Source organism: Heloderma suspectum, chromosome 5, assembly GCF_057233095.1.
Source record: "Heloderma suspectum isolate Gila_16-S chromosome 5, 16-S_ref, whole genome shotgun sequence".
In the NCBI taxonomy this organism is placed as follows: domain Eukaryota; kingdom Metazoa; phylum Chordata; class Lepidosauria; order Squamata; family Helodermatidae; genus Heloderma; species Heloderma suspectum.
This window is the reverse complement of record NC_139462.1, coordinates 16,923,503-16,941,238: the sequence shown is the minus strand read 5'-3', so window position 1 is coordinate 16,941,238 and position 17,736 is coordinate 16,923,503. Positions and strand designations below refer to the sequence as shown.

At 46.1% G+C, this 17,736-nt stretch overlaps 1 protein-coding gene across 4 annotated transcripts in view; it reads left to right on the top strand.

The window, feature by feature from the left end:
• The first annotated feature begins 2,104 nt into the window (after positions 1–2,104).
• The window catches only part of CCNI (cyclin I), a 71,065-nt gene continuing 55,433 nt past the window's right edge, over positions 2,105–17,736 (top strand). For all 4 annotated transcript variants that reach the window (XR_014791950.1, XM_084855413.1, XM_084855414.1 and 1 more), the window contains exon 1: positions 2,105–2,680. The gene's annotated coding sequence lies outside the window, so the exon portion shown is untranslated. The remainder of the gene's footprint in view (positions 2,681–17,736) is intronic.

Genomic DNA, 17,736 nt, shown 5'->3' with positions numbered 1-17,736 from the left:
CTGCAACCCTATGAACACTTACTTGGAACTACGTCCTATTCAACAAAGTGGGACTTACTTCTGAGTAAAGTTGCAAAGGACCCCAGCTGTGAGGCTGCAATCTTGTGTGCACTGACTTGTAAACCCAGTTACTTAGAAGGCCTGGCGTGCTATGGTCCATGGGGTCATGAAGAGTCGGACACGACTGAACAACTGAACAACAACAACAACAAAATATGCCTAGGATCAGGATAGTGTAAGCCTGCAGGCGGAACCTGTGCATTTATTAACTCAGAAGCAAATCCCTCACTGTACAATGGGGCTTTCTCCCAGGTAAGTGTGTACAGGACTGAAGCCTTACATGAAAATGAAATCAGTGCAACTTTCTACCAAGTAAACATGGTTAGGATCAGTTTGCAGTTGAAGACAAGAAGTTTGAGTTTGCAAGAAGCAAAAGGGTTAAACTTTTATTAATGTCACAAGCCATTTGTGCAGCCCAATTTCCTATGTGTTTACTTGGAAGAAAACTCCCAAGTCATCCATTCAGTGGGTCTTACTTTCACAAGTAGCGTGCATTGGATTGTAGCTGTGTAAGCCTCCTTGAATGCCATTTTTTGGTAGGAAGGTGGGGTACAAATAAAAGAAATAACTAAATCCAAGCCAATGCATGTTTATGCAGAAGTAATGCCCGCTAGTTCTCCATCCCAAAACATCTGGAAAGCTACAACTCCCATCATCTCTAGCCAGCATAGCCAATGGTGAGAGATGATGGGAGCTGTAGGCCAAAACATCTGGAGGGCCACATGCCCACCCCTGTTCTACACTAATTTATTTTTATTTATTTAAAACATTTCTTGGTCGCCTTTCAGGGCAGAAGCCCTCCCAAGGCAGCTTACAGCAATAAATTACATAAAAGTTAAATTATTAAAAGTGATAAAACAAAATAACAATAACAATAAAAGCCAACAATAAAACCAGCAACAATGTTAATAGCAGTAACAGCAACAACAGCAGTCATATCACGAGAAGGCCAAGGCAAAAGAATGTTTTCAAGGCCTTCTTAAAAGTCTGCAAAGATGGAGCATGATGGCAGCTAGTTCCAAAGGTGCTGGACCACTGCAGAGAAGGCCCTCTCCTGTGTGATCACCCACCTGACTGGTCTCACAGGTGGGCAAATGAGAGGGGCTTCTCTTTCTGACCTTAAGCTGCGGGCAGCCCCCCAAGGCTTGAACCCCCAAGCCCCCCACTTGAGCACGCTCCGGGAGAGAGCGCAGGACAGGAAGGCCTGGCGTGCTATGGTCCATGGGGTCACGAAGAGTCGGACACGACTGAACGACTGAACAACAACAACAACAGCCCCCCAAGCCTTCCTTCCTTGGTAAGGTGCTCTGACCCCTCCCCAATTCACTATTATTTTTGTGCTACTAATATTTTGATACCACCTTTCTACAGAACTCAGCTCGAGTTACACCAAATCAAGGTAAAACAACAATGCCATCAAAACATAAACGGCAGCCATCAAACACACAGAAATATTAAGACAACATTCAAACCACTAAGGGTGCAATCTGATACAAGTTTAGAGAGAGAAAGGGCCTACAGCTCCCAACTCCTACAACCCTGGGAGTTGTAGGACTTCTTTATATCATAGCTGGATGTTTCTTATCCTTCACAAAAAAGGTAAATTCAAGAGAGGAAATGGGCACTAATGTGTACACACACACACCCCGCCGATCTAATTAATTTAGGGCTTAAACCCATGCATGTTTAGACCGAAAAAAGCCCTAGAACTCCCAGCGTAGCTGGCTGGGGAACACTGGGATCTGTAGGACTTTTTCCCTCTAACATACATCGGATTGCGCCCTAAAAGCAATTTAATAGCACAGATCTCCTCCTCTTCTGCATCGCTCTGCATCTTCTGCGCCCACCGTCTCCTTTCCCCGGGGGGAAGCCCAGAAGGGCAGATACAGCACCCCAAAGTCAGTCTCAGTCTTGGCTGCCGGGGGACGACGGCGACGCGGGGACAGGGGACTCCGTGCGCGCCCCACTGGGCGAGCATCGCCGAGGGAAGAGCCCCGCCTCCGCCTCCGTCCCGGCTCGGCCCCGCGTTGCGCACAGGCGGGGAGGAGTTGCAGCAGCGCCAAGCCGGGGGAGGAGGCTGAGCCGCCCGCTGCCGGCGCTTCTTTCCCTCCCCTGCTCCCCCCGGGAAGCGGGCCGCTCTCTGCTTCGCTGTCTGTGTCTTTTTGTTTTCCGCCCCCCTTCCCCTCCCCTCCTTTTTTTTTTTTTGGTGGCTTTTGCTTTGCATTTTCCCTTTTGCCTCCTTCCCGTCCCTAAACTACCCAGGCGCTTTTCTCTGCCCTGGGGGAGCAGCAGCCACAATAGGGCCAGGTCCTCCCCCCTAACTCTCTCCTTGAACAGAGGGACGGATCCCCCCTCCACCCCCCGGTTCCTTGCCTCCCTCCTCCCGCAATACTCAACCAAGAGCTCCCCAAACCACCCACCATGGAGACGTGAACAACTCCGCAGGCGGCAGCAGCAGCAGCAATCGCGGTCGCTACTTCTTCCCGGCCTAACATGAAACAAGCAGGAAACTAACAAAGAGCAGCCAAGCATCTTTCCCGGGTACAGCCATAATCATGGTGTTCTAATGGACCGAATGCTGACCAATTGCAACGGTGATTCTTACAGCTTTGAAGGGGAGGTGAGCATCTCTGTCTGTATCAAAAAATTAAAAAGCGTGTGTCTCTCTGGGTTTGCTTTTGTGTTTCTCTAGCGGGGCTCTTTTGCAATATATCACTTTGTTTGGCTTCTGCAATATATTGCTACGATCCAGGTAGCGACGTCATTTTTTTGTTTTTATTTGGCTAACTTTTTTTCGACGTGGTTGCTGCAGATCATCAGGCTGCAAGCCAGTTTGCTGACATCAAATAATATTTCATATGCGGAAATCGGATCCAAGCAAGACTGCTTTGTAAACGAAGAGATAATCCTAGCATTCTTAAATGTAGTCATTCTTGTACAGACTTGTATTTGCACCCTTGATCCGCGCACAGAAACATGCAGTTCACAAACCGTTTGCATGGCGTAGGCCACAGCCGGACTAAGCAAATTCAAGTATGAATCCTCTTGTTTAAATGGTTCTCGGGTTAATTGGTGTCTGTTTTCGATTAATTACATGCCTCCTATGATTTTATTATGTTTTGAAAATACTTACCCCCAGATATAAGTTCATGCTGCATTGTTAAATAATTTGTGTGGCGTGCACTTTTAGAGGTGGTGCTAAAAGATTGCCGGTGTTGTTGTTTACATAATGCATGCGGGGACCCTTAGCAGTTGCGCTATGGCATGCTAGCATGCTCTTTTATGGCGCTACAATGATTGTTTTTCCACACTAATCAGGAACTCGGTGTGTTTGCACTATGCTTCGGAAGCGTCCTGTGCACAGTGTGTAACGTCGTTTGCCTGCATGTATAAAACGAAAGAAAACAAGACAGCCAGTCAAGGTTGCAGTCATGCATGCTTACTTCAACTCTGCAGGACTTGCTTCTGACTAGTAAACATGAATAGGATCTGGCTGCCTGTGTACACTTTGATCTATTCTTTCTAATGCTTTTCAACCAAGTTCAGTGGTGCATGCTCAGTGTAGTTCTCTAGGGACCGAAAACAGTTGTGACAACAGCAGTGTCAGTTCTGCAGAGAGCACTTTGTGCATAGGCCTCGGCGTGTGAGTCTTTTGAAATCCTTAAAACACCACGCATTTAGCCGTGGAGAGAGCCCATGCATTATTCAAACTGTGTTATTCCCCAGTGAGGGCCTATTTTGGAGAAGTCTTTTTATACCATCGAGTCCTGGTCCTGATGCTCTGTGTCTCATTTCTGTTTTAGGTCCGCGCTTGTTTACGTCCAGCGGTCAACTGCTTCTCTCTGCCGGTTACGTCATGGTGGCTGATAGAAGCGTTGCAGAATAGCATAGCTGCATTTGAAATGTTATGGGGGGCCTCTCTAACTCAACTTCAGCAATTCCACACACACACACCCCCCGCACTGCCTGTCCAGTTCCATCCAAATCCTTTTGCATGGCTAGGCTGCCTCGCTCTGGGAGGGGGCGGGGGAGAAACCTTCCAAAATTTAAAGGCCTGATCCTTCAGTCTCCTGTCTGTGTAAAACACATGTGGGGGGGGGGGGCTAATATTGCAGTAAAATGTCCAGGATGTTGCCCTGGTGTAGCAGTTTGGGACAGTGCAGCTGCGCAAGGCTTTGCATCAGTCAGGTGTGGGCAGAGAGGGGCGTGGCAGGGGCTGGAGGGGGGACTGGCTGGAGGGGGCAGGGGTTGCACTTGCCAGAGTCCTATCCATGCCAGCCTGGACTAGGCATCCCCTTTCATCTGTATTGTGTTGCAAACAGATACTAACTACAAAAAGAAAGCCCAGGCCTTGAGACCTGTAGCCCAAACTGATAGCTGGATAGGCTAATTCATTACAGCTTCTTGCATGGTGCTTTACAGAGTGAAAATCAAATGGATCCTTGCCCCTCAGGAGCTTACAGTCTTAATCAGAGGAGACCTGTGCAAACTAGTGTGATGTGCTGCTGGAGAATTAGCTCTTGCCTGTAGGATCAGGCTGTCACGTTAAATGTGTGTAGAAGGGATGGCCCGAACGTATAAGATTGCCTTGGGCAGGGCTGTGTGGGACCTGGGGCCAGGATACCTAGCAGACCACCTCCCCTTATATATACTCAGATGACTTTGAAGGTCTTCAGAGGAGGTCGTGCTGGTCATTCCTAAATGAATGGAAAGTCGCCATGAAGATCCTCTGCAGCGGGCCTTCTCTGTAGCGGCACTCACCCACTGGAAAACGCCGTGCAGTTTGGGAGGCAGAAGATGTAACATCTTTTAAATGCCTCCTGAAAACACACCTTTTCACAGAGACTTTCCCTGGGCTGTAACGGCTGCTGGTTTAACCTGGTATTTTTAAACTTTTAAAAGTTTTATATTAGGTTTTTTCAAGTTGTATTTTATGGGCGAACTGCCCAGAGAGCCTTGGCTATTGGGCAGTATCAAAATGTAGTAGTAGTAGTAGCAGCAGCAGTAGTAATGTTACAGATCCACAGAAGCATAACAGAAGCCCAGAATGTGATACTATGCGTAGATAGAATTTAATTTTCTGTGAATCTCAGCTTTTACCTTTTTTTGTTTTCTATTTTTAAAAAAGCAAGTTTCTAGCCCATATGCAGAAGAAAGTATATAGAATATAGGGTTGGAAGGGGCCTACGAGACCATCAAGTCCAACCCCCTTCTTAGTGCAGGAAGCCTGATTCCCAGGTGGTCTCCCATCCAAGCACTAACCAGGGCTGACCCTGCTTCGCTTCCAAAATCAGATGAGATCAGGCACATCCAGCCCACACCTGCTGAAATCTCAGATGCCTGAGGGGCGGCTATATAATCTAGCAGTTTAGGGTGGAGCTTCAGTGCCCAGCAAAACATCTTGCCCCTCCCTGTGATTGGCAAAACCAGAATAAATTGTACTAAAAGTTTGCAGAATAAATTATGCAAAGCAAGAGGCAGAGAAAAGTTGTAAGAGCGCATGCTTTGCATAAAGAAGGTCCCACATTCTTTCAGCAGCGTAGTTCAGATGGGCTCAAAGAATTCAGGGATTTTTTGCTGAGGAGTTTAAACTTTCTTTAGTGTGGTGCACAGAGCCCTGACATTGGGTTATTTTTCATAAGTGACAAATGAAAACATTTTAATGAAAACTCCTCCTCAACTGAAAAATGTCTCCTCTTTAAAATCCAAACTTAAAAGCATGACATGCAGTACTGCAGAACTCATTCTGAGATTGCTTTTAAGAGTAGTTGGTGCTTTGTGGGTGTTCAGAGTGCTTCCCATTTATTAGCTTATTGCCATCCTTATGCCAGCCCTGCAAGATAGGTCAGTATGATTATCCTGGTATTGCAGATTGGGGGGGGGGGGGCTGAGGCTGAGAGATCATGGCTTGTCTAAGAGGACGATCTGGTGAGTCCTTCGCAGAAGCAAGAGTTGAATCGAACAACCAGTTTCTTAACAAGTAAGTCCCATTGAGTTCAATGGGATTTATTCACAGGATTAAATGTATAGGATTGCAGCCTAGACTGCAGTCTGAGGTTGCAATCCTTTACATACCTGCCTGGGAGTAAACCCCATTGAACTCAGTGGGACTCACTTCTGAGGAGACATGCCTAAGATTGCACTGTTAATCTCTTATCCAGACTATGCCAGGGATGGGGAACATGTGGTCCTTCAGATGTGCTCCTTCAGCTCCCGTCATCCCTCACCATTAGCTATGCTGGCTAGGGGAGGGGCCATAGCTCAGTGGCAGAGCACCTGCTTTGCATGCAGAAGGTCCCAGGTTCAATCCCCACCATCTCCAGTTAGGGTTGTCAGAGAATTTCGCCACGAATCTCGGGGAGGCTGAATGCCAGCGCATTCGGCCCCCTGAAATCGGTGGTGGAATGGTCTGCCCCCCCCCCGGGACGGGACTTACCTTGGGCGAATCTTCCTGGCGGCGGTTTGGCGGCGGCGGCGGACGGTCTTCTGACCGGCCGCCGCCGCCACCATTTCCAGTAAAAAAACAAAACAAAACAAAAAACGTGATAGGCTATGTAAAGATTTACGTAGCCTATCATGGCTAGATTTTTAAAAAATACCGTGATAGGCTACGTAAATGTTTACGTAGCCTATCACGGCTGATTTAAAAGAGAAAAAAACGCGCGTATGCAAATAGCGGCGCCCATGGGCGCTGCCATTTGCGTTCCTTATTTTGACACATCTTAGTCTACGTAAACATTTACATAGACGAAGACGGCGAAAATAAGGGGAACGCAAATAGCGTCTACGCTATTTGCGTTCCCCTTATTTTCGCCGTCTTCGTCTATGTAAATGTTTACGTAGACTTAAGATGTGTCAAAATAAGGAACGCAAATGGCAGCGCCCATGGGCGCCGCTATTTGGGTACGTGCGTTTTTTTTCTCTTTTAAATCAGCCGTGATAGGCTGCGTAAACATTTACGTAGCCTATCACGGCTGACTGCAGGGACGCAAACGGCGGCAGCTATGGCTGCCGCCATTTGCGGACCCGGCCGGCCAGGATTCGGGGGGGGGGGAGCACCTCCCCCCCGCCCATTATTTCAGGGGGGGGACGGAGCACCTCCCTCCCTGGCCAGAATTTCAGGGGGAGGGACGGCGTGCCTCCCCGCCACCTGGAATCAATTTCGTAAAAAGGTAAGTGACTTTCGTACATCCCTATCTCCAGGTAGGGCTAGGAAAGAATCCTGCCTGAAACCTTGGAGAGCCATTGCTGCCAGTCAGCGTTGACAGTACTGGGCTTGATGAACCATGGTCTGACTCGGTGTAAGGCAGCTTCTTCTGTGTTCCTAGGACCGATGGTAGTTGCCAACTCTTTATATCAATTAAAAAGGACTTCTGGCTATGCCAAACTCATTGGAAAGAGTGTCTTCATTGTTCTCTCGCTGCACAACCCAAAATATCTTTCGCTATGGTTCAGCACAACAGCCTGCAATCCATGGGGATTGCAACATGCGGCCCTCCAGATGTTTTGGCCTACAATGCCCAGCAGTCTTAACCAGCATAACCAGTGGTGAGGGATCATGGGAGTTGTAGGCCAAAACATCTGGAGGGCCGCAAGTTGGCCACCCCTGGGTTAGGCAGTAGGGCTCCGCTTTCCCTTTAGGCAACCCATTCAAAGGCTGGTATTGTGCAAGGCCCTTCTCTGAAGGTCTCTTTCCACCAGTCTCTGTCGTGTTTTCAGCTGCTCTGTGGCAATGGCTTTGTTGTGGGCATATGCAGTCTTTAGGTTGGATATAGCTGATTACAGTGCTTTTGTTTATAATCTCCTTGGAGGGGGAAAGTATCCCTGTGGGCTGTACGTTTTTGTGCGTGCATGTTTTTGCAACGTGTGCCTGGGCTGAAACATAACTCACAAAGCAGGTGCGGAGAATTCATTGCCGTCTTGAGGGATTTCCTTTTAGTTCTGTGTAACAATTACGTTTCCTTCTATAAAATACTTTGCAGGGTGGAGAGGGATAAAAAAGTGTCCCTTAAACGTCTTATTTTCTGAGCCACACTGTGAGGTATGAGGTTTGTCCTGAAAGATAATGTTTTTTCCTATTTGAGAAGAAAGCTGCAAACCAAGAATGGGAAAATATTTAATGTTCCTAGGTACCAGCACCAAATTTCTAGGAGCTCAGGTGACCAGATGTCTGGGATTTTCGCTGTCCCACTTTAAGCATTTCTTGCATGTATGTATTTTGCCTCCTCTATTCCCAAACTGAGAACTATAGAAGATGGGGACGTGAGGGGAAGGAGAGAACTCTACCACTGACACTTGCATGAACCTAATGCATACATTTACCTCTGTATGTTGAAGAAACAACTTAATATACCTTCTGTGATTTTTGCCTGAAATAGGCCATTGAGCATTATTTAAATTGCAAACTGAGAAAGAGCAAGAGCAGGCCCGTTTAAGCACTGTTCTGCCTTACAGGATGTCAGCTCTTAATTCCATATGCACTCAAGCATGATGGGATAAATCAGAGCCAGCTTCATTCACACATGCATGCCCGTCCCTTGATTTCTCTGCACTTGGTGCCCTTGACAACTGGCAGCTGAATGTATCAACAGGCTCTGCTGAAAAGAATTACATTTGGGGTTGTCTCCAGACTTTGTCATACTTAGAGTAGACCGATTGAGATCAATGGGACGTAACTTAGTCATGACTAAGTCTAGATACAACACTTTGAGGTGATAAAGGGATTGTTTAGCTTAGGGGAAAAGGAGGGTAAGGGGAGACATGATCGAGGTCTACAAACTAGTAGAATTTTGTGGAAAATGTGGAAAAGGAGACATTTTTCTCCCTCTCTCATAATACTAGCACCCAATGGCGTCACCCCATGAAGCTGATTGGTGGGAGATTCAAGACAGATCAAAGGAAGTACTTCTTCACACAGCGCATACATAAACTATGGAATTTGCTACCGCAGGATGTAGTGATGGCCACCAATTTCGATGGCTTTAAAAGGGGGTTGGACAAATTCCTGGTGGAAAAAACTATCAATGGCTACTAGTCTTGATGGCTATGTGCTGCCTCCAGTACCAGAGGCAGTGAGCCTATGCACACCAGTTCCTGGGGAACATGGGTGGGAGGGTGCTGTTGTGCTCATGCCCTGTTTGTGGATTCCCGGTCGACAGCTGGTTGGCCACTGTGTGAACAGAATCCTGGACTAGAGGGACCCTTGATCTGATCCAGCAGGGCTCTTCTCATGTTCTTACGATATTGGGTGATAAGGATCTGGGATGTTAGATCTGTGATAGTTCATTCATTCATGTAAGCCAGGGGTGTTAAACCTCTTCCAGCCAGAGGGCCGCATTCCATTTCAGGGCCACATTCCTGTGGTGAGTGTGGCCAAAAGTAAAAGGGGACTGCCAAAAAAACCTACCAAAAAAACCCAGTGGCATATTTTAGCTCAGAGCTCTTACTGGCAGCAACTAAGCCTTAGGAGAGGCATTTCAACCTTTAAGAATGGGGAAAGCTGCATAAAAGCTGGGAAATCACATACATGATTAGTGGTTGGGGAAAGAGAATGGGTGAGGGGAAGGGGGTGGGACCTTCTGGGGAGCCCCAGAGAGCCAGATTGGGACCCCTGTTGGTCTGGATTGCGACCCCAGGCCGGGGGTTGGCAATCCTGTGATGGTAAAGTCCTCAGCTGCTGGGCATGTGCGTGTGGAACGGTGCAATTTGACTCACAGCTTAATGCATCTTTTGAATCCTGCTCTTCACCTAACAAGGCACTGATTGGGGTGTACATAAAAATCCATTTAAAAGAATAACAACCACTAAAATAATTAAAAGTGGAGTTAAGAATTGTTCAGTGATAAAACAGCATTAACACACAATCTAAAACGGGTGAGTAAATTTTTTAAAGGTTGGGTTTTTTCCTGAGAAAGTAGAAAGTAGAGTTGGTGCCAAGTGAATGCCCCTGGGGATGACATTCTGCAGTGGGGGTGCCAGTACTGATAAGGCCCCGTCATTGGTCACCAACTGCCTCACCACCAATGGCAGGAGAACCTAGAGAAGGGCCTCTGAGGATGCTCAGAATATCCATGCAGGTTCACTCTGTTAAAAAATATGTTCGAAGTAGTAGAGAAGTTCTGTCTTCTCTGAGGGGCTTGGCCTGTAACTCGCACACATACGTACCTCCCGCCATATTATACTGTATTCATCAAGCGATGAACATGTGCGTGCATTTGTGAATCAGTCCTCAGTGGTGAGAAGTCACTGGGACAGTGCGGATGCAATGATCTTGTTCTAATTAACCTGGGATCATTGAGTTGTATCCCATGTTAGTCTAATTTGTTCAGTTCAGTGGGTCTACTCTAAGTAGGACTAACACTGAATACAACTCAATGCATCCAAACCAGCTCGTCGTATACAAGCCATGCATGTGAAAATATACCTTCAGGAGGAACAGTTGCTCATTAGTAGAGCACCCACTTTGCATGCAGAAGGTTCCAGGGTCAATCCCAGGCATCTCCAGGTAGGGCAAGGAAGGATTCCTGCCTGAACGTCTGAAGAGCTGCTGCCAGTCTCTACTGGACTTAGATGGATGAATGGTTTGACTCAATATAAGGCAGCTTCCTGTGTTCCTGATTCCTGGTGAGAATTTGCTGTCATACTTATTGAGTGTTATAGTTTAGAACAGCCTTGCAAATAAGCCATCAGACGTTACTAGCCTGGAATTATTATTATTTTATGAATCTGCTAAGATCAAGGCTCCTCCTCTAAGCCAACATGGAGACACAGGATACTAGTCTCTTTGTTGTTGTTGTTCAGTCGTGTCCGACTCTTCGTGACCCCATGGACCATAGCACGCCAGGCCTTCCTGTCCTGCGCTCTCTCCCGGAGCGTGCTCAAGTTCATATTCATTGCATCGGTGATGCTATCTAGCCATCTCATCCTCTGCCGTCCCCTTCTCCTTTTGCCTTCAGTCTTTCCCAGCATCAGGGTCTTTTCCAGAGAGTTTTCTCTTCGCATTAGGTGGCCAAAATATTGGAGCTTCAGCTTCGTTATCTGTCCTTCCAATGAGCAGTCAGGGTTGATTTCCTTTAGGATGGACTGATTTGACCTCCTTGCAGTCCAGGGGACTCGTAAGAGTCTTCTCCAGCACCACAGTTCGAAAGCATCAATTCTTCGGCGCTCAGCCTTCCTTATAGTCCAGCTCTCACAGCCATACATTACTAGTGGGAAAACCATAGCTTTGATTAGACGGACCTTTGTCGGCAAGGTGATGTCTCTGCTTCTTACTATGCTGTCTAGGTTTGCCATAGCTTTCCTCCCAAGGAGCAAGCGTCTTTTAATTTCATGGCTACAGTCACCGTCTGCGGTGATCTTGGAGCCCAAGAAAGTAAAATCTGTCACTGCTTCCATTTCTTCCCCCTCCATATGCCAGGAAGTGATAGGGCCAGATGCCATGATCTTCATTTTTTTAATGTTGAGTTTCAAACCAGCTTTTGCACTCTCCTCTTTCACCCTCAACAAGAGGCTCTTGAGATCCTCTTCGCTTTCTGCCATTAGGGTGGTATCGTCTGCATATCGGAGGTTGTTGATAATTCTCCCGGCAATCTTAATTCCGACCTCTGATTCATCCAACCCGGCATTTCTCATGATGTACTCTGCATATAAGTTAAATAAGCAGGGTGACAATATGCAGCCTTGTCGTACTCCTTTCCCAATTTTGAACCACTCAGTTGTTCCATGTCTGGTTCTTACTGTTGCTTCTTGACCCTCGTACAGGTTTCTCAGGAGACAGGTAAGGTGGCCTGGTACTCCCATCACTTTAAGAATTTGCTACAGTTTGTTGTGATCCACACAATCAAAGGCTTTAGCGTAGTCAATGAAGCAGAAATAGACATTTTTCTGGAATTCTCTTGCTTTCTCCATGATGCAGCGAATGTTGGCGATTTGATCTCTAGTTCCTCTGCCTCTTCGAAACCCAGCTTGTACTTCCGGTAGTTCTCGGTTCGCATACTGCTGAAGCCTAGCTTGTAGGATTTTGAGCATCACCTTGCTGGCATGTGAAATGAGTGCAATTGTGCGGTAGTTTGAACACTCTTTGGCGTTGCCCTTCTTTGGAATTGGAATGTAAACTGACCTTTTCCAGTCTTGTGGCCACTGTTGAGTGTTCCAGATTTGTTGGCATATTGAGTGCAGCACTTTAACAGCATCATCTTTTAGGATTTTAAATAGCTCAGCTGGAATACTGTCATCTCCGCTAGCTTTGTTGTTACTAATGCTTCCTAAGGCCCACTTGACTTCACTCTCTAGGATGTCCGGCTCAAGTTCAGTGACCGCACTATCATGGCTATCAGGGACATTCAGATCTTTCCTGTAGAGTTCTTCTGTGTATTCTTGCCACCTCTTCTTAATCTCATCTGCTTCTGTTAGGTCCCTGCCTTCTTTGTCCTTTATCATGCCCGTCTTTGCACAAAACGTTCCCTTGAGATCTCCAATTTTCTTGAAGAGATCTCTAGTCTTTCCCATTCTGTTGTTTTCCTCGATTTCTTTGCATTGTTCATTTAAGAAGGCCTTCTTGTCTCTCCTTGCTATTCTCTGGAACTCTGCATTCAGTTGGGTATATCTTCCCCTTTCTCCTTTGCTTTTCGCTTCCCTTCTTTCGTGAGCTACTTGTAAAGCCTCATCAGACAGCCACTTGGCTTTCTTGCATTTCTTTTTCTTTGGGACGGATTTCGTTGCTGCCTCCTGAACAATGTTACGGACCTCCGTCCATAGTTCCTCAGGCACTCTGTCTATCAGGTGTAATCCCTGAAATCTATTCCTCACCTCCACTGTATATTCATCAGGGATATGATTTAGGTCATACCTGAACGGTTTAGTGGTTTTCCCTACGTTCTTCAATTTAAGCCGAAATTTTGCAAGAAGCAGCTCGTGATCTGAGCCACAGTCAGCTACGGGAAGTAAAAAAAAAAAAATTCCTGTGCCTTGCTTGGAATTCCTTGCTTGGAAAAATTCCTTGCTTGGAATTCCTCATCGTCTGTGGTGACCAGGCTAGTTGTTAAATACAAGGCTAGTTTAGAAAAGTTAACAAGTTCTTGAAAGAAAGAGGAGAATGGGGGGGATATAATGAAACAGGTGGGGATGTGATACCAACTAGCTGAGTGAAAGGTAGAATTAGATGGAGGTAACCCGGGTAGGTATATATGGGAGGAGATGCTCCTTCAGGTAAACTGACCTCAACCCTTTAGGACTTTAAAAGTTAATACCAGCACTTTGAATTGGGTGAAGAAATGGACTGACAACTGTGACTGGCCTTAAGAGTGGCAAAGAGTGTGTGTGTGTGTGTGTGTGTGTGCACGCGCGCGCGCGCAGGCTTCGTCTCTCCACCCCACACAGTTGGTATCCTAAACACAGGCAGTGGCAAACACTCTTCCCTTTGTTGAAATCTATCATTAGTTGAGAATCGCTCCCTAGGCCAAACATCATTATTTCCAAAGCTGCTGAAATCCCATATTTTCTCCTCATTTGAACTTTGGAGACGAGGAGGAAGGTGGCAAGAGAGAGGCGAGCAATTTTCTTTTCATTTGATCCTTACGTGTGTTGTCTTGTCTCAGCCATTTCCTTCCATTCTGTGGTCTTGGCCAGTAGCTCAATACAGTCTGGAACAGAGAATTTGAAGAGGGTAATAAGATTTAAAGTAAGTGCTTGCAAACAAGAAATAACAACGCCTCAAAGTCTGCATATTCACTGGAATTAGACGTTTGGCACGTCGGCAGGATTCCTTACCCTATATTGAGACGGAGATGGGGTTTTCCTGGTCAACAGTGGGAAAGCTGCTGGGAGGGGTTGGGGGGCAGACGGCGGTAGGGCAAGGGTTAAGCACCAGCCCCCTTGCAGTTCCTCCCCTGCAGATGCTCCTGCTTTGCAAGAGAGCTTCGGCTATTGGGCGGTATAGAAATGAAATAAATAAATAAAAATAAAAATAAATGTCAGGCAAACCTGGCCCTCTCATTCTCGCTTATTATTGAGGGATCCCCTGTTCTGTTCTGTGTGTTTTTCCCCTTCTTCCTCACATGTGTTCTGCAGTAAATTACTCTCCCTGGAGCATTGTAAAAGTATTGTCAGAATGACTGTTGTATAAAATGCTCTGAGAGCACTTTACTGCAGGATAGAGATATGAAGGCTTGGTGGGGGGGGAACCAAGGAGAAAAACTAGAAAAATGGTGCCCCCCCATTTTCCAAAAATCCCTGGAAAAAGGGGTTATTTCCTAATTTTTCTGGATTTCCCCACTTTTCCTGTTTTTTCTCTCTCCGGGCCATCACATCTGTACTGCAGGATGCATATAATTAGCCTTCCGCAACCTGGTGCCCTCTAGGTGTGTTCAACTACAACTCCCATCATGCCCAGCCAGCATGGCCAACACATCTGGAAGGCAGCAGGTTGGGGGAGGTGGTGTGGAATAATACTTCTTCAGCAAACCCATCTGATTGGCAGTGCCTGGAGTCACCAGTAGGGACAAAGCCTGTCTTTTACTTCTCTGAGACGTGGCGCTCCCCCCCACCCAATGTTGGGGATCCCACAGGGGGTGCAGTGTGTGTGCAAAGTGTATAAGAAATGGGTGGAAATATGAAATCACCCATCCGTCCTTGTCCTATATATGCCCTACTAACATGCATGCCCCACCTATCCTAATGATGTGCATTTTGCTAATTATCCATATGAATAAAGTCCTATCTGTGTGATCCCTGCATGTATGTGCCTGAAAAAAAAGATGCTATGTATATTAAACCCACAAAAACAAAATATTTCAATATTTCAACCAGCCCTTGATGTGAGTTTTTTTACTAGTTCAGCGTTCCCCAACATGCTGGCTGGGAATGATGGGAGTTGGAGTCCCAACACATCTGAAAAACACCAGGTTGGAAAAGGCTGAACTAGTTTAATGTATTGCATAACCAAGAGCAGCTTTCTGTTCGTGCGAGGAACGCGTTCTTTTGCAGGGAGTCAGTGCAAGCAAACATGGAAAACACCTACTAACTATATGTAGCATTTACTTTAAAAGTGCAGAGCTTTTTCTTGGGGCACGGCTGCTCTCTTTGGGGATGTTTGAGGCAGAGAAAACAACATCCAGAGGTATCAAATGAATGTCAGTTCTTTTGAAAAGCAGAAGTGAAACCCTGCTTGCTACAGGGCATCTGTAAGTGGAGAATGCTGCCATCTGTGGTTCCTTCTGAATCCTGCCCGCCCCCCTTCTGCTCTATTCAGTACCAATTTCACAGTGACGGAGTTTGTCCTTGGCCCATTTAAAAGTCAGAAGGGCTTGAAAGAGCAGGGCGTCTGGGAAGCCTCTGCTCGCTTTTATGTTCAATTTGCTACAGTAAACTTTATGAAACCTGCCCTGTCTCGAGCCCGGTGAGATCTTCCACACTTCTCAGTCTAGAGATCTCATGGGCTGAACCTCCCCTGTTCGTACAGCTTCCCCATTGCATGTCTCCTGCAAACCTTCCCCATGGCATCTGATACCTCACCTCTCTGTGCACCTTTACCCCAATGTCTAGCATCTAAACCACTTTCTGCTCCTCTTCCAGATCCAGGGTGGCAGCTTACGAATCGCCAAAAAAGAGCCCACCCCAAAAGGACACAAATTTGCATGTGCTAATTTGTATATGTCGGTGCCTTTTTAGGAAGAGTTATTATAATTTAAATAGAAATGTAGTAAATCTCACCACGGTGTAGAAGGCTGTGACCAGGTGACCGGTAAGCCTGGCTGTGCAGACTGCTAACAGGTGACGAGCAACAGTTCTTTATCGTTAAACCAGAATTGGACATGACAGTCCCTCAAGTGGAGGACGGTCCTCTGTAAAAGAGGACACATGGCCAGCCTACATCCTGCAAGTACAGTTTTTCTGCAGTGCAGCTTCTTTTGCCTATAGCCTCAGTCCTCCCTGCAGTGATCTTTGTCGGCTTTGGGTCCACGCTGTGGGAAACCCCAAATCTTGGACTGTTTATAGGCCTCTCCCCAGGAAAACACAAACATTTGACATATGTTGTCTAAATGGTAATCCTAAGTATGATTAGGTTATATGGAGTACCAAGAAGCTGGACCTAGCCATTCATCCTTTTACTTGCACTTCATCCTTTAAGACATGGGGAGCTCTCTGCCCCATTAACACCACTGCAAACCCCATGCTGGTTGACAACGGTATCATGCCGGTTTAGCTGTTCTTGCAGATTTACAGTTAAACTGATGTGGCTGTCTTTTGCTGAGTGAGACCTGTGGGCCATTTAGCTCCGGCTTGCCTACTCTGACTGACAGCTGCCCTTCCAAGATTTCAGGCAGAGCTGTTCCCCAGCCTTATGGCCAGATGTTATTTCAGCTGGAGACGGAGCTTGGGTCCTGCTGTATCCAAAACGTACTCTGCCACTGAGGCATGCTTTTAAATCTATAATATAGCCCGGTGACAGTCTCTACTGTCTCTTTTATGTCTTCCTTATGCCTTCTGCTTTACCAGCCAGTATTAAAGGGGCACAGTAGTGGCCCTTGAGTTAAGGAGACTTGCAAATAAACATTTCCCCATTCTAAGTCTCAGAATTCTATTCTTATAAAAAATGACACCTGTTTAGCTAATAGCTTGAAAATTGGTGTCCAGATCTACGTATTGAGGTCTACAATTGTGCAAAATTTCAAACCGATCCATCAAAAATGGCCACAAGTAGAACACGTTAAGGAGTGCTGAAAATGGATATATTTACCCCTTTCCCTCCAATTTGTGGCATGGGAATGATGGGATTTTTAGTCTATCACATCTGGAGGGCACCAGGTTGAGGAAGGCTACTGGATTCCTGGCTTATGTTGTATTTGAATAAGGGATTTCAGGGCCCATGTTTGCCACACTTAGCTGCATGAGCTCATGAGTTTGGGTCTCTGGGCAGCACAATATAGGGATGGGAAAATCTGTCTGTTTTTCATTTTTCTCACCATAAGTTCCTTTTAGCCCGTTTCCACATCAGTTTGCGAATACTGCAAAAAAAAAAAAAAAGCTGTGCAAACATTTGTACGTATTCTCATGTGCATTTCTTTGAACATTTTTGTATGTACTTTTTCCTAGTTTGCACACTTTTTGCAAGCAATTTTACCCTAATGTAATGCTTTCTTGTCCATAGCTTTCCCTGATATACGCATTTTAGTGTACACTTTTCCTTAATATATGCATTCCTGTGCACATATTTTGAGTTGTAAATTGCACTGCAAAATTCTGAAAACTGTGGATCTCAGTGCACAAGTGCGTTCTGGTTTATGTACAGCTTTAGGAGGTGCAAATTGGATATGTTTGCATAAAAATCCAGGCTGAACAAATTTTTCATCCAAGCTCAGCATAAGGGAATCTTTTCGGCTATTAAGTCTGAATGTTTTCGTTGAGAAGAGTGGGCTCACCTTTCAAAGCAGATGCTAGATTTTGATGGCTGCAGTTGCTTCAGTTGAGGATATGCAGAGGCACCTCTCTGAGAAGGGAGATTTCATACCTGGGAACCCACTATGGAAAGATCAACTTTACTGAATTAGAAAAACTTGCTGGAACCAGGGAAAATCTGATAGCCTGATGTAAACATGCTTATTAATTGTGAGGTATTGACAACATATTATAGCGGTGTTCTTTAGAGCAAGGCCAGTGGATGAGTTATCTGAACAAATG